At 35.7% G+C, this 17,496-nt stretch overlaps 1 pseudogene; it reads right to left on the bottom strand.

The window, feature by feature from the left end:
• Window positions 1-387: 387 nt before the first annotated feature.
• LOC122104602 lies at window positions 388-487 on the bottom strand (annotated as a pseudogene).
• Between the last annotated feature and the right edge of the window lie 17,009 nt (window positions 488-17,496).

Here is a 17,496-nt window from a genome sequence, read left to right as displayed (position 1 = left end):
TTTAACAAAGCAGTATATGAATAAAATGCATTGTGATTTGTGTCACCCTTTAACAATCTCATCTCCGTTCAACCCACTCCTTTCCTTACATTTCCTAATTTTCTGGTATATACAATGACATCTAGACTGTATTCTCCCTTCCTTCCTCTATTATTGTCTAGCCCTCTTCTTTTGGACTCGCTCCCTCACCCCCCTCCCCCAACACACACCTTGCAAGTACTTATTTTGTTGGGTTTTGACTTAGTCTTTCTAAAAAAGTTGTACTATTTGAGCTCTCCATAGGATCTATTATAATTGAATTAATTCATTTGGAACTGCTTGCATACCACCCACCATGTTTACTTATAGATCTGTAGGCACATCTTATCTGCCACTAATGAGAGAAACAAAAATATATAATGCCTCATAAATGTGCATGTCATGCTTTTGCAGGAGCCATACTAATCTCTGTACCATTCCAATTTCAGTATATGTGCACTGTTCTCACATTATAGTTATACTCACTACCAGAGTCATATTTGTGATAGATATCTTTTAATGAAACAAATTTCTGTCTGCCTTTTTAACACAACTACTTTTGTATAAGCTGAGATGAAAATTTGCTTAGACAGAAATCTATAATAGAAAATATTTTATTAGGATAGGGTAGGGGAATAAAAGATGCAGGACAAGATAAAAAAAAAATCTCTTAGTAAGCCAGAGCACTCAGGAAAATAAAATCTAGTTTCCTTTTACTGCACAAATGAAGTAGAGGAAAGAAAGCAGGGTCATCCTGCTGGATTCAGAGATGGCTTTAACGGCCTTGTCTTTATATGTTTTCAGGTCTTTGTGGATATATAGTAAGGGATAGAAATGAAAGTGACCAAGGACTCAACAAGCACAACTAGTTTTATCCTCAGTTCAAAGAATGGGAGCCTCTTGAAGCTTTGTGTTTTTGGGTTTTTTTACTCATTTCCAGGACACTGAAGAAACAATAGAATTATAAACTACTGATTCTGAATATAAACTTCCAGAAATTTGTTCTATTCGTTGCTTTTTTAATTTGAGAGATAATATTAGTGCCTTTATCTATAATGATATTCAATTTAATACAAGCAAATTTGCCTATTTTAAACACAGAAAAATGCCTGATAAAAATAAAGAAGTCAAACAAACAGTGGCCTTGCAATGTTGGAGCAAAAATGTTTGCAAAGGAAATCCTCACCATAAATGACAAAGAAGAAGTTGAGTGGTGATTCATACCTGTTATCCCAACTACTCAGGAAGTGGAGATTGAAAATTGGTTTAGCGTCAGTCTAGGCAAAATGTTATTTCAGCTAAGCAGGGAGTACAAGTAAGAGGATCACAGTCCAAGACCCCACATCCAAACTCCAACCCAAATACCACCACAAAAAAAAAGTAAATTGAGGGCTGGGAAGGTGGCTCAGTGGTAGAGCACTTGCCTTGCATGCTGAGGCCTGGGTTTGATTCCTCAGCTCCACATAAGCAAAAATAAAAAAGCCAGAAGTGGCACTGTGGCTCAAGTAGTAGAGCACTAGCCTTGAGCTGAAGATCTGAGGGACAGTGCCCAGGCCTAGAGTTCAGTCTCCATGACAGGACCTCCCCCTCCCCCCAAAAAAGTAAATTGAGGTGGTCCATAGGAGGAAAAGATAGCTTCTCTCAGGGTAAATATATTAGGCCATATGCTCAGAGGGGATCTGGGACTATAACCCTCACCTAAAACAAAGAGCTGTGAAAAGCTCCACACACTAGCTTCATGATCTGCTATAAACTTACCAAGTTTTCCTGACAAGAGTAAAAACAACTCGGCCTTTAGATCCTAGTACACGGATGATGCTGTGAATGGGACTAAATATCTGTACCAAAGTTTTGAAGCAGCTGAGCTGAAACTCAGTCTAAAACTGATCTGAATCCAGTTGATTCTCTGGCCAAGAAAGTACAAACTTATCCTCTACAGAAACATAGAAAAGATGACTAAACAGAAGCCCTTACTCCGAGTTTTTTTTCAAATCCACTTTGTGATCATTGATTCATTCTGCTCCATAAAATATTTGAAGGCAGGCAAACTCTGAGTCTAAAATTTATTAAATATAATGGCAAAAACCTGTAAAAAGACTTAATTAGCCAAATGAAAATAAAACTAGCAGGAAGTTATGGTGAGCAAGGAAAAGCATAAAAGTTATGGAAGAATTTAAGTAACTATTACACATTAAATATTAAATAAAATTCTAATATGAGAGACTATATATGTTAGAAATAAAATATTGATATATAATAACAAAAAATGGGAATATACAAATGGTCTTGGGGAAAACGCCAAGGTTCTCTTAGCTGAGATCAGGGAATGGGCAGAAGAAATGACTGCATTTGCTAATTTATAGTAAAATATACTTTTAATAGGAATCATTTATGGATGTTGCTCCAAACAAGTCTTACTCACCAGTGGCCTAATGACAAAAATATATTTTCAGCTTAGCTCTCTACTATGAGCTATGCTATGTGGAACATATATCCTACAAGATCTGTTGCAAGAAAAAGAGACTTGCTGTCTCCTTAAATCCTTCACAGGGAAAGGAAGCTAATCATTTCTTCTCATTTTCTGTGAGTTACTGGCCTCATATAACTACAATCTAAACTGGGATGTACATAAAAGATCTTGTGTGAGTCACATACATATAAATATTACTGATGAACAGAAATAGAATGTTTAGTATTCAAACAAACAAAGATAAATTGAACTGGTGAAACTAAGGTTTAACTAAGAAGTTTAACCTGGCAAGAAGTTCATAGCAGTCAAGGGAAATCATCTTAAATAAAAGTTGCAAAATGAGACTATATAACTAAATCTGAACAAATCAGAGATTCCAATACATTTAAATATATTAAATTTTCTCATCAATAGAGAATCTAATTCAAAATATTGATCTGTTTTTTCTTGCTAAGGGACATACCTAAAATATAATAATACAATGGTTGAAAATAAGTTAATAAAATGTAATCAAATAAAATTAAAGTTAATGTAATATTATTTATATTAGAATATTAGAAAACAAAAGGGGCTTAGGGGTAGAGTAATCACTTAGCAGATGCAACTTACATATATTGTCACCAGTATAAACACACACACACACACACACACACACACACACACATTGTTTGTATATACAGATGTGTGTGTGTGTATATATGTATATAATAGAAACAATAAAGTAAAAATCAATTTATCTTATTAATAACACTCCATAAATAAATATCAAGACTTTACATGAAACTAGCAAAATAGCATTTAGATTTGTGAATTAAAATGAAAATGCTGATAGGTTCACATAGGGATTTCTGATCTTTTCTGTAGTCCAAAATCAAACAATGGCTTCTTTCTAAAGATGATTCCTGTCTACAGCACTTTGGGGATTCTCTTAGGAGATGACATGAGATCCTTTACAAGTCAGGGCTAGGGTGAGGATTTAAGCGGGTTGTGAGTCTGTAAAGGATGTTTACCTTCCCAGCAGCGAGAATTGTCAGTATCTGCCCTGACACTGTTTGCCTAGACTTACCCTCTCTCCTGAAAACGGAAGACCTCTTCTCCTTGGGTAGTAGATGCCTGGGTACTATGTTTCTCATACTTCCAGGTTTTTAAATCTTACACAGTACTGAACCCTCTTTTACTGATTTCTAGTGTTTCCCATCATTCACTTCAAAATACAGAATTAGCTCATTTAATTCTTTACGGAGGAGGAAATGTGGTTTGAATGTGTGTCTCTGTCCATCCTGGATCCTATGAGAGGTTGATGAAAGTCATAAAAAATAACACCTGAACTTTTATATTATAAAAGAGGGGAGTACTTGCTGTGGTTTGCATCTTTGTCTTCTCTCAAACCCATGTTAAAATATATTTGACATTAAAAAAGTACTAAGAAGTAGAACCTTTAAGGCATGATTAGTTCATGTGCATATATAAGGGTAATGCTGTTATCCTGGGAATAGATACAGTTCTGAAAGACTGAATCCCAAAAAATGAAGTTCTGAAGGGCTGAGTTCTAATAAAATTCACAGCTTGATTCCCTTCTCCCTCTATCTTGCTATTTTTGAAAAGATGCATTAGATATATAGGTATTTGGACAGACAGAGAGGCAGACAGACAGAAAATAGACAGACAGATGAATAAATGATAAACACATAGATAGATGGACAGACAGACAGATAGAAATATTGTATTTTTTGTGTTAAATTTGTGTGGAATTAGAAAAGAACACTGAATAGGTAAAACAATCTGGAGGGGGGAAATGTTGAATGCATTGCATTTTCTAATTTCAAATATGTTGCCAAGCTTTAGTAATACAAATAATATAAAACTGGCATAAAAGCAGAAAAAATTCAATGGGATAGAATACAGAACCTGGAAATAAATCTTTTATATTTGTAACGTGTGTCATTAAACTGTCCTCTCTCTCATACGGATAGATGTCTTGGCATCATGAATATTTTTGCAAGAGTAATTCTTTTTTCATCTACTCTTATGGTACCTACTAGACAAAACTGGTACTGAGGGCTGGGAATGTGGCTCAGTGGTAGAGTGCTTGCCTAGCATGCATGAAGCCCTGGGTTCAATACCTCAGTACCACAAAAACAGAAAAAGCCAGAGGTGGTGCTATGGCTTAAGCGGTAGAGTGCTAACCTTGAGCAAAAGAAGCTCAGGAACAGTATCCAGGCCCTGAGTTCAAGCCCTAGAAGTGGCAAACAAACAAACAAAAACTGGTACTGAAAGAAGTAATTTTGAACAGGGTAACATTGATCAAGACGAGGTGTGCTCATCAACTGATATATAGAATTGAAACCTCTTTGTATAACTTTAAAGATATTTACAAAAAATTAAAGAAATCATTGTGAACCTAGTTCTTTAATAATGCTAGATTGTCTTTGTAATGTGGGTGAATAGAGATATTTTCAACCTAACTAAAACTTAAGATTTAAGAGGCAACTGGCCATTAAGGAAAAACAAAAAGGAAGCAAACTACAAGACATTTAGACAGAGGAAAGATATTGTAAACAGAAACTCAGTCATGTAAACACTCACGTTCACAGGGGCACAAATGGGGTGATACAGCATAAAGGTTTAGAGATTTTAATGTATATGGAATTTTGAAATATATTACAACATAAATACTAAAAATAAATAGTAAAATATGGAGAGGTGACCAAAACAAAAACCAAAACCAAAAACAATTCCAGTAACCAACTGATGAAAACCAAGACAAAGAATGGCATTGGAGAGCAAATGGAAAGAGGAAATAGAGCAAGTTGGACTTAATCATATAGCAAATGAAATAGGTGGAACTGTAACAAATAATGTGAAAGACAAAAGTTAGTGAACTTGGTAACTGAAAAAAAAATTTTAAAAGAACTATGCTGCCAGTTAGAGGCACACTTTCAACGTAAGATTGCAGAAAGTGTAAAAGCCAAAGGGAACTGTAAATTACAATTGGCATAAATAATCCTAAAAAAGCTGGGAGTTCTTAAAGCAAGTTGAATGATCAGAGATAAAGGATAAGTTCTAGACTTATAGAACAACCAAAGTTATAGGCAGAGGTATCAATCAAAATTGTATATGTCTACTAAAACCTAACTGACCTGTAGATAGAAATGAACAAATCTGAATCTGGTGAAAAAGGACAGAGTAAGGACAGGGAAGAACCTGAGCTTTCTCTGACCAAGCAGAGATTTAGGTTCCCAGCAGGTACTCCACATCTAGAGAGCCACACCAAGGAAGCCATAATTTTCCAAAGATATATACTAAAAAAGATTTCATATTGCCTGTACAAGAAGACAGAAACCTATGAAAAAGTGCTCAATGAGTCAGAGCAGTGTCGTGGAGGCTCTCCTGATAGGTGAGCCCATACTGAATGGGAAAAAGCAGGAACGGGAACACACAGCCCAACCAGCAACATCCAATCACAGAGAAGATTCACCACAGCGCTGGACAGTCCAAGCCATCTCACCTAAGACATCCCCCTCCCCAAACCCCGCCTCAGACAATAGCATCCTTTCCCTATTTGAGAAGAGTGTTGTATAATCCAAGGACCAAAACTACTGATGAGTTATGGTGAAAACAAAATTGTATTGAAGCAAGAAAGCGCGCTCTGCGTCAGGAACATGCCCGAGGTTGGGGTCTCAGGGCACCACCCTGGGGGCCAGCCTGCATCCACATTTAAGCATTCTTGGCTGGGATGGGGACAGGGGAAGGATAAGGCAGTAAGACTATTTGTCCATTTTGGCCAATGGTCACATCAAAATGTCGCGCCTTAAGTTCAAAATTTCCGCCCGGGTCTTCCCGCCTAGGGATTGTTGGCTGGAGGCTTGGGGAATAGAACAAAGGATGGAGTGATTGTTTAGTTAGTAGCTGAAGCAGTTACAGAAGCTAAAGGAGCTGGTTAGTCAGTATGCAATTCCTATCTAGGTGCAGCAGCGGTAGAACACTGTTGGTCGGGGTTACAGTTCAGTTTTACAATTTTACAAAAACACAGTTACAAAATCATCCATTATTAATAAGTGGAGACTTCTAATTTCTATATAGCCTAAATACCACAACAAAGAGTGGCATTTTCAAAAGGGGCAAAGGAATCCGATTCCTTTTACCACTCCTCTCTGGCTGTGAACAAAAGAGGAGCTGTCCTGTCCCTGCAGCAGGGAGAGATTAGATCAGCAGATAGACAAATTCCTGCCAAGCTCATGGGGGACCAAGCACCTCAGATTTACAAAACTGAGTCTCTAAAATCTCACTGCAAAAAGCCAGGCAGGTCTTATAAATACTAGAGCATTTCCAGGATGTGCTGACAGGGGAACATAGGTTCTAGCCAAAACCTGAAGAAGTAGGGCACTAGCCTTGAGCTGAAGTGCTGACAGTGCCCAGGCCCAGAGTTCAGGCCCCACGACCAGCAAAAAAGGTTCTAGTGTGGCCAGGTGGGGGAAAAGTATGGCCACACTGGATCAGGATGTGACCTCAGGGTCAGATGGGAGGCATGTGACCAGAGGTGAACCAGGATGTGACCTAGCAGAAGGGGGAGGTGATTGCTTCCAGGTGTGCCAGTTACCTAGGTAACAGATTCTGGACAGAAACTTAGTGACATCCATATCACTTCTCTATTCTGGTGAGTGAAACTACTCTCAGCTGATTCCTGGTGAAAGATTCCTTTGAATTTACAAAAATTAAGACTCTTGTGTGACATTCTTTCTGAAATATTAGATTTGTAAATCTTACCCAGCCTGACCTGGAAAAGGCTGGCTATGTTGTCATGCTACTGAAACAGGTGTAGGCCAGGAGAGGTTCTTGTGAATTTTGGTTAACTTAGGCATTGTTAGGGTTAACAGAAATCAATACTGTATTTCTGCTAAAACTCTCTTCACATCTACCAAGTTTGGTCATTGCAGAATATTTACTGGTCAATTCTTTTCTTTTCTTTTCTTTTGTCAGTTGTGGGGCTTGAACTATAGTCCTGGGTGCTGTCCCTCAGCTTTTCAGCTCAAGGGCAGTGTGCTCTACAACTTGAGCCATAGCACCACTTCTGGTTTTCTGGCGGTTTATTGGAGACAAGAGTCTCATGGACTTTCCTGCCTGGGCTGGCTTTGAACCATGATCCTCAGATCTCAGCCTCCTGTGTAGCTAGGATTATAGGCATGAGCCATCAATGCCTGGCTTCTGCTGGTCAATTCTTGATAAAGAGCAGGTAAGCTCTATTTATTTCTATTTGATCTCCTTGTTGCTTTAATTGGAAATAATAAAGGGTATTTGTGGCAAAGATTGCAGTTCAAAGCCAGCCTTGGCAGAAAAATCCCTAAGATGCCATCTCCCAACTAACCAACAAAGAGCCAGGTTGGAAGCATGGCTCAAGGGACTTCCAGCCAAACACTGAAGTGGTACTCTAACTAAAAGTGGTAGAGTGCTAGCCTTGAGCAGAAGTGTTCAGATTCAATGCCCAGGCCTTGAGTTCAAACCTCCATGAATACCAACTGGGACGAGCCATCAATCAATGAGCACCTAGACCCCTGGGACTCAGCCAATCTGGGGAAAAAGGGACCATGGAAAGGAATAGGAAGAGATGATGTTCCATCAGCCATATTGTGTCTGCCCTTTCCAAATTAACCAGAGCTGTGAGGTGAGTAGAAATAAGAAGTCTGCCCATCTAATGTCCATACCTGTCTACCTTGTAACTGGACAGCAATTCACATTATTGCCTTTGTTAACTAATGCTCTTCCCTATCTAGTTGTCAGATGTCAGAAGTAGCTAGGACATTTTTCACCAACGCCAGCACAACCTGGAATGCAGAAGATAAGAACTAGCTGATCTAGTCAAGTCATCCAATTCTTAATTTTCTTCCCTGAACCCTTCCTCTTGCTGTTTGTGTGCGCTTTAGGATATATGTATGTATGTATGTATGTATGTATGTATGTATGTATGCATTTTTACCCAACTCCTGCCTCATGAGACTTCTTTCAGATTTCATTCAAGGTCTACAACCAAGGGATAGATGCTACCTGCTGCCTTTTCCAGGAGGGAGCTACATCTCCACCTTTTACCCTTAATGTTGATGCCCCTGGCCAGCAGGAAGTAGCCAGAGAGAATCTGTACCCTTTTTCATAATTATCAAAAGGCTGGAATGTAAGGTTTACCCAGGCCATGCAGGCCTTGTGCAGACACCTCCCTATCAGTTGGCTAAGTTTCCACCCAGAATCTGTGTTGGTTCACCTAGAAGCTGTCAACCCTTCCCCCACCCCCCCACTTTCTGCTAGTTCACATCCTGGGCCGCCCCATCTGACTATTGGAGGGTCCCAGGCCCTGAGATCATACCCAGATCCAGTGTGGCTACACTTTCCCCCCACCTGGCCTTACCTCTTCCTGTCCCTGGCCTAGATAAGTCCTGGCCTGGGGGTGGGTCGCCCCCTTTCGGCCATGCCTCTCAACCATGCACAGTGAGGGCAGCAGTTCGGTAAATAAACTTCCTTTCTTGCCTGAGTAACATGTGGTGTTCTCTTCATTGGCTATGTAATGAAATCTACCTATTATACCTTACACTGTACTTTTTGTCTTACATGTTAATCTCTTTGGGGGAGGGAAAATGGGGGAGGGGTTGAAGGAGAGAAATGGTGGTAAAGAGTTACATTGTTCAAAGAGAAATGTACTCATTATCTGACTTATGTAACTACAACACCTGTACATCATCTTTAAAATAACAATAAAAAAGAAATGAACAAGTCTACAAAATGTTTGTAGGCTTTAAGGCCACTTGTTCAAGTGTCTATGTTTGCTATGTAAACCATAGAGATACAGAAAAAGAGAAATATGAATTTTCCAGTATTCACAGAATCTATATTATTTTTAGTCATAAAGTATTCTTTAACTCCATACTATAATGAAATATGAATCAAATTCCATCAATTTCAAGGATTGAAACTTTGCTAATATGTTACATCTCAATATCAGAATTAACCTTAGCACTGTAGTTTGAATATAAAAACAATTGAAAATACTTTTGTACACTATTTGTCAGAGTGTAAATTTGTAGAGGTCTTTAGAAAAATGACTTGAGAAAACCCACTAAAGGTTAAAACTATACATAACCTTTGTCTAATAAAGGCCACTCTTTGAAATTCAACTAAAAGAAACATTCAATTATGTAACTTTAAAGGCAATTAAAAACTTTTTGGCTAGTTTTATTCATATTAGTTCAAGTTGGAAACAAGATCAATACTTATCGACAAATGGATAATCTGCTATTTTTCAAAATAAAATTTTATAAATAGTAAATAATAATTGACTTTACACACTAAAAGATGAGAGAATGAAAGATTCCAGACACTAAGGAATGCATATTATATAATTGTATTCCCATAATACTCAACATGCATATTATATAATTGTATTCCTCATATTTAACACCAATTATAAAAATATAAGATGATTCATTTTCCTGATAAGACATACCAAAGAGGAGAACTGAATCAAAGACAGACAGGTCATGTGCTACAGCTTTTCCTTAGGAAAGAATATTTATTTGTAGATAGATAAAAAATGTGCATATAGATACAAAAATTAATGTGCACAGTGAGTTTTATCAAGAGCATATAAGTTAACCTTTAATAATAGTTAATCAACCATAATATTTGTAAGAAAATTTCTTCAATAAAATTCATGAAAGAGCAATAAGGTTCTACTCAAAATATAAAGAAAAATTGCCAATTTTTTAGAAAATGTTTAGGAATAAGTTTAACATATATAAGTATATATTAAATATATTATATATATTCTGTATATAGAGAAAGAAATTGAGTAGTAAATGCAGCAAAAGCTGACTACCCAATGGCATTTTCTAAATCTGTTTTCAATTTGTGTTTATGCTAATTAGACTGGCAAAATTGAAATCAAATAAAACTTTCAATGTTAATGAGTATTTAAAAAGCTTCAAATCTCATAAACATTTTATAGCAATTTAAATATATTTAGCCACAGTGAAGAGTAAATCTGGAAATCTGAATACTTTTAAAATATACATATGATGATTTCAGGAATTAAAATTCTGTATATATAGCCTAGAGAAATTTTGGTAAATATGCCCAGGAGAAATTTAAAATATTTGCTTAGAGTAACAGCATTTCAAATGATGAAATTTGGAATCATGTGCAAAATGTACCCTTAGATAAATATTTGGACAAATAACATATAGAACATTATTAATTATGTATTACATCACAGGTAAATCAATAAGACATATACATCATCATGAGTAAACTGAGAAAATAAGTTTAAAAGTAAAATCAGGTAAAAGCTAGATATTGTTAGTACATTATTATTCAATTATAGTTTATATTATTTTATAATCTATGATAAGAACTAAGACTATATTTTAATAACTATTATACTATCTCCGAAGCTATAGTAAGTATAATTATTTGTGATTTTTAGAAACATAGGTCTCATGGTTTTCCTTATTTGCAATAACTAGTATATGTCTGAGACAAGCAGAAATGTTCAGATAAGTTGATGTTAAGCAAAATGAACCCCAAGATAAGGACACAAATGTTTTTTGTTTCTTGCTATTGTTTCTAACATATTTGTAAGATATTTCTTTGTTGCTTTGTATGTCCCTCCCTCACGGTATAACCCCTGTTTTCACTGTATTTGATGTTGGTATAATTTGTGGAAGGGAAGGGAAAACACAAATTGTTTGAATAGGGATACAGGTGGACCCATTGCAACAATGAGATGTACAAGATGTTATGTCGAAGATGAACTTTACAGCTTTGGCATGGGGGGAGAGGGGGAGCAGGGGGAGGGGGAGATGGGAAGGGATGGGAAGGGGAAACAAAGGAGGAGGCAACAATGCTTGATAAGAAATGCACTCATTACCTTGCCCATGTAATTGTAACCCCTCTGTAGGATATTTTCTCAATAAAAAAATAAACAAAATATATAAGGGAAAAATTTGCATATACAAAATTAGATACTTTAGGGAAGGGAACCAAGTCTGAACACAACATTTATTTATGTTTTCTATGTGTCTTATACACATAACCTGAAGGGAATTTTATATTTTTAATAAATTTTTGCATGGGAAAAATTTTAAAATTAGGAAGGACAATTACAAGGGTAACTACCATTATCATTGAATTTGTTAAAAACAGATTGTCACTCAACATAACATCTATGCTTATGAACATATTTATTTCAGAACTAATATTTTAGTAAATATAAGCTACTACTTTCCTTATGAGTTTTATGTCATGTATAAGTTGGTTTCAGGAAAGTAATATGAATACTAACAGATGTTAGACAATATGATCTGCATTCTATATATATAGACTGTATAAAATATCCTGTTGAATGCACACACACTAATGGCACGAGGGAAAAAAATGAGTGAATTTTTTATTCCTATGTCACTGCCTGGGGAAAAATTACTATAAATGTATTCAATAACCATAATGCAATTAAAATGGATAAATTCCTTTATTAAAGAGTAGAGAATATTTTTAAATCTCATATTGGATTCCATAATCTATTGTTTTAAAACATTTTTATTTATTTATATCTTAAGGAAATACCATGAAGGAAGTTTCACCTCTGTGGAGGACCACTTCATAAAATTTTACAAACATGTACCCTGATAAACAGTCAGAACCCAGAATATGTTCATCACCCCCAAATTGCTTATCTGATTTACATTATGGTCAAGTCTTCTTCCAACCTCTAAACCCTGGCCACCATTAATACCTTCTTTCCTATTAAGTTTTGTCTGCTCCAAATGTCATATACATGGAACTCTATAGAATGTGCACCTATTTGAATCTCTTTAAGAAAAGGCAGTTGAGATTTGTGAGGTTGTTGTACAACTCAACAATCATTGATAAGCAAAACTATTAAGTTTCTATTATGATGCTATTCCTATGTGTTTATTTTTAAGACTATATTAAATGATACAAAAAGAAAGGGAGAAACTTCTAGGTGATTTTCTAAAGTTTTTTTTTCCCAAAGCTGAAGTTTAGTGTTATGAGATTTCAAATAGAACTGAAAGGAATTCAGAGTTGGAGTTAACTTTTTTACCCTGCAATTCTGGAATTTGAACTCAAGGTCTCATTTTGTGCTCAAAATGAGACCTTAAAACATGTCTTGAAGCCAGCTTTTTGTTGGTCATGTTGGAGAAAGAATTTCATTGACTTTTTTTTTTGCCAAGATTGACTATGAGCCACAATCCTCCACATTTCACGTTCCTAAGTAGCTAGGATTACAGGTATAAGACACTGAAACACAGCTGAGTTTGTGTGGAGACTATTTGATATGTGAATTATTAGTCATAAGTTTTGTAAAAAATGTTTAGTTGATAATGTTTCCCTAGATACTACATCTTTCATGTGAAACAGACAGTTTAGAGAACAGAGATTAAAGACCTCACAATATTCTGTCAGATGGGATTTGTGATAATGGTGGTAGTAATGTAAGTTTTGTCAGTTTCCTACTGTTTGACTTTCTTTATGTTATTGCTAGTACATTTTTTTATCAGGCATTTTCTCGGGGGTATCTTTTAAGAGTACAGTTCCTCTCAGTAAAAGCTACATTACTTAAAACTAGAAGATATATACTCCAAACCAAATTAAGAATACAATTATAAACTTCCACCAGAGTGTATACATCCACCAACTCAAGGCCAATTACCAATATCCGAACCTAAGATTGCCTCCATCTACACATTGTAGTTTTCTACTTTGTGCAGTGCTTGACCTAACTGTGATCTATGACACTTCCATCTACTGCCCCATCTATTTCTGACCTGATATGACATTGCCATAGAGTTCAATCTTATTTTGACTATGGATTAAATTTCCAGCCTGGTCTATCTCAAAAACAGCTGAGATAGCTTTCCAATAGTGCAGAATTATAATGCCCACTGACTGTGCACACAGGTGTGCAGAAATAAAAGAAGTAAAACCACAACAGCACAAAATTCTATAACTCTGTGTTATAGATCACAAAGACACAGAGAAAAGAAAAGTGAAATCCTAGGTCTCTTTCCTGAATCCATTCCAACTAATTATGACTGCAGTTTGACTATGTTTACTGTGTTCCTGGAGAAATATCTTCAATACTCACATAACGGAAGTTATTTGTTTCTTTCTGCTCTTATACTGTACCTAATAAGATACTTGAGTTTATTTAAGCCACAACGTATTAAATTTTACCATTAAACAAGTAGATAATACTTTATTACTATATTCAAATAGGTTTTCTACCATTTCCTAGGATGCTGTGGTAGTTGTATAAAATGCCATCACAAAGCATCAATTTGTAATTAAAATATACTTAATTTTGCTGAATTTTTCTTAATTTCTCAAGTAAGACACATTTATCAATTTGCTAATACCATGCTCATCATTGTTCATGGGACTGGAATCATGTAGAATTGTAACTGTGGATTTCTTGCCAAGGTGTGGACAGTGTAATTAGGAATCCCAGAAAATCACAGGGAAATGACTGGTACTAAAAAGATATAACATTAAAATGTGATATAAAGAACAGAATGAGAGCTAGGTGATGGTGGCTCAAACCTGTAATCCTAGATGCTTAAGAGACTGATATGAGGACTGCAGTTCTAAGTTAGCCCTGGTAGAAAAGTCCTTGAGACTCTTCTTTCAAGTTAATCACCAAGAAACCAGAAGTGGATATATAGCTCAAGTGGTAGAGCACTAGCCTTGAGTGAAAAAACTAAAAGACAGGTCCCAAGACACACGTGCGCCCCCCGCCCCCCCCCCCCCACACATACCACATGCACACACACAATGATTGGTACAATTTTCCGTTAGAAAGAAGGATATTTTGTCATTTATAAGGAAGTGAAAAGACCTTTATTGGTGTACTATTTTTTCTCTTACTGAATCATGTGGCTGTCATTTTAAACAGAAAAAGAGAATCCTTAAGGAAGCTCTTTATGGCTCTCACTTCATCTCAACATGCTCCTTCTGTTTCCTCAGGTTAAAAACACGCTTTGTAATGAACAGTTTCATAAATGCCTTTCCCAATTCTATGCTGACCATAATCTCTTGAAGAGACCTTAGACTCCTCAAGGGCACCATATATGAATTCCATTCCTCTGTCAATTCTTTAAATACTGAAAGAAGTGCTGAGTGGGAGAAATGTTTTAGTGAGAATTAATAGATATCTCAACATCTCACTACTTACAGAATTTTAACTTGTACGAGCTCCCCCATTTCATAAACAGCTCCTCTCTACTGGTGTAAAACAAAAAACTGTCAAATTGTAAAGAATTGATAAGAGAAAGCTTGAAACTTCCACCATGTGGGGAAAAACCCAGGCAAAGATTGACTGAGAATCTTTTCCAGCTTTAGGAGCTGAGTAATGATTAACTATCCCATTTACAAGTGATGTTGAAAATAAATTTCTCACTTGCCATGGCTTCTTTCTTTCTTTCTCTCATTCTTGGCTATTATTTATTAACTCAGAAGTTGCATTATTTTCAGTAAGAGAAAAAGAGGGCTGCTGACTTTATGCGAGATTGCCTTTACTAACTTTTCCTTTCTACTGGTTAAATGGAAGACTTTGTTGAGAGTGTCTCTCATTTAGGAGTCCTTGATGTCCATTAAAAGCCAAAGCTGGGTAATTATGACTATTCATTTGCTGTGTCTCTAATTGTGCCATAGTCTTTCCATTAAGCCCTAAGTAATGAGAGATAGGAAGGAGTGTACTTTTCATTAAACTTATTTGTAAAAGGATTTTCAAAATTTTTTAAATGCTTGGTATTTGCTTTAGACTTTATCAAAAGGCAAAAACTTAGTAAGGGGTAATTTACAGACTTAAGAAAGCACAAATAGTCCAAAACTGATAAAAAGCCTGAGGATAATGTAAGTATGAATTTATGCTTTGATTTTAATTAGAGTACAAGTTGAATACATACCTATTTCACAAACATTTCTCCCACACACAGAAAAATCTCTTTCACAAACTAGTCACACAAATAATGTTAAAGCATGTATTACTAGCTAACATATTTGTCTGTAACTTTTCTTGAATTGTTTCCCTGCTAGTTGTTTCTATCATTTAAATTGTCTTTGTTTGGAAAAAATAATGTGTTTATGAACAATTATTTACTTCTGATGGTTAGCTGAAATGACTTTATGATTCCTTTTGAACCAGTGAAATAAATTTGAAACCTTTAAAAGCAGGTGTATCTTTTCAGTTGCAATTTTGTTGAGCCATGTTTTTATTTGGAACCACAGGCAGAACGTTGATTTAGCATGATAAATATTATTAACTAGTGAAACAATAAAGAAAACATAGATTCTAATCCCAGAGTCACCCAGACTTTACTCATGATGAAACAACACATTTCAAAGCCATTGATGCTTCCTTTTGTGATGTATCTTGAGATCAGAGGATGAAAAAATAGGCCATAAATATGTATCAAGTACAGCTGTTTGATTTATACATTATTCAGAGACATTAAAAAAAAACAAGTTGTGTGTAACCTTGCAATAAAAAATACATCCACACAAAAAAGAAACAAAGCACAGACTCCAAAAATAGTGAGAGGCATTTTAGTCTTCCGTGAAAACTGAAGAATGTGACAATTCTTGCAATTTGGAGCTTAAAAAATGTTTTTTTAAAAAAATCATGAGGATTCTATCAATGCTTGTTTAATAACCTCTCCTTCTCTCTTTAGAATTCCTTATTGTAAAATTTGCTTTCCAAAGCATGGGGGATTTTTCTGTATAGATACGATGTAAATTCAAGTTCTGCTGTCAAGATGGATCTTTTGCATCTGATTTTTTTGAAGGTAGAATAACTCTCTTCTACAGAAAGATAAGCTCTTTTAGGAGCAGGTATTGTTGATATAGAAACCTGTCCTTGACCTATGTGTGATCCCTCCCGGCTACACAGAACCTGTCAATATCCAGAAGATGGCTCTAGAAAATATTTGCTTTTATTTGGCAGTATTATGACCTCAACTCTGCTATTTGAGCTTGTTCAATTTGCTTGCTGTTCTTTATGGCTTGAGCTACGCCTCCAGTCCTGTGATTGCTGGATATTGTGGAGATGGACTATCACAGATCATCTTTGTTCCACAATCCTCTGTATTTCAGCATCCTTAGTAGCTAGGCTTACAGGACTGTTCCACCAGTACCAGTGACAATATATTTTTATGCTAATACATTTTGTACTGGTTGCTGTATTACATTTGTCAACTTGGAAAATTTGTAATGGTTTTCTCGAATGTGCCTATTATTTTAAAAGTTTACCCTGGTTTGAAATATTGTCATCATTGTTTGTGTTATTAAATGAGCATTTTAGTGTTAAATTTTCTGCCCTACAAAACCTGGATCAGTCACTTACACCAGCACAAGACTTACTTTTGCCAATCTGCAGTGGAAAATGGTGGAGGTTCTGACTGTAGATAATGCTAATCCAGTATTTTTACCTGGGGTTTATCATGCTTAATAGAATTGCCATCTGTGACTACAGAGTCCATTGGCCAAAAAAATAATTTCACCCAAACCAAAGAGAAAGAAATGTGTCTCTCTCCTCAGGTTGTCACCTCTGTAGTCCCATGGCATTTCACTTGCTTATATCCTGATTATCACTGAGAGACAACTAGGGGTTCAGAAATGTTTGAAGAAATTTTCTGCTATAAAATATAAGAAAATAAAAACTGAGATTATTAGGACTATCTTTATTATTCTTCTGTCTTCCTTTTTAGTTTTGAGCACAGCCTTAAGGTATTTACTAGGACTCTAGTTGCAGCCTTATATTTCATTTAAATATGGTTAGTAAAGACTATAATAAAAGACTATGTTAATTAATCATTGCATAGTCATATTTCACTGCAATCACCCTTGCATTTTAACTTCTTTTCTTCTATTGTAGCCAAATGTGTTTATATTAACAGAAAAAAAACTAATTATGAAATGTTTAGATCAACATTTTATGCATTGTCCTG

The sequence above is a fragment of the Dipodomys spectabilis genome, unplaced genomic scaffold, assembly GCF_019054845.1.
Source record: "Dipodomys spectabilis isolate Male_0828 unplaced genomic scaffold, ASM1905484v1 ptg000026l, whole genome shotgun sequence".
NCBI lineage: Eukaryota > Metazoa > Chordata > Mammalia > Rodentia > Heteromyidae > Dipodomys > Dipodomys spectabilis.
Note: the sequence above shows the minus strand (reverse complement) of the source record. Positions and strands in the feature narration are given on the sequence as shown.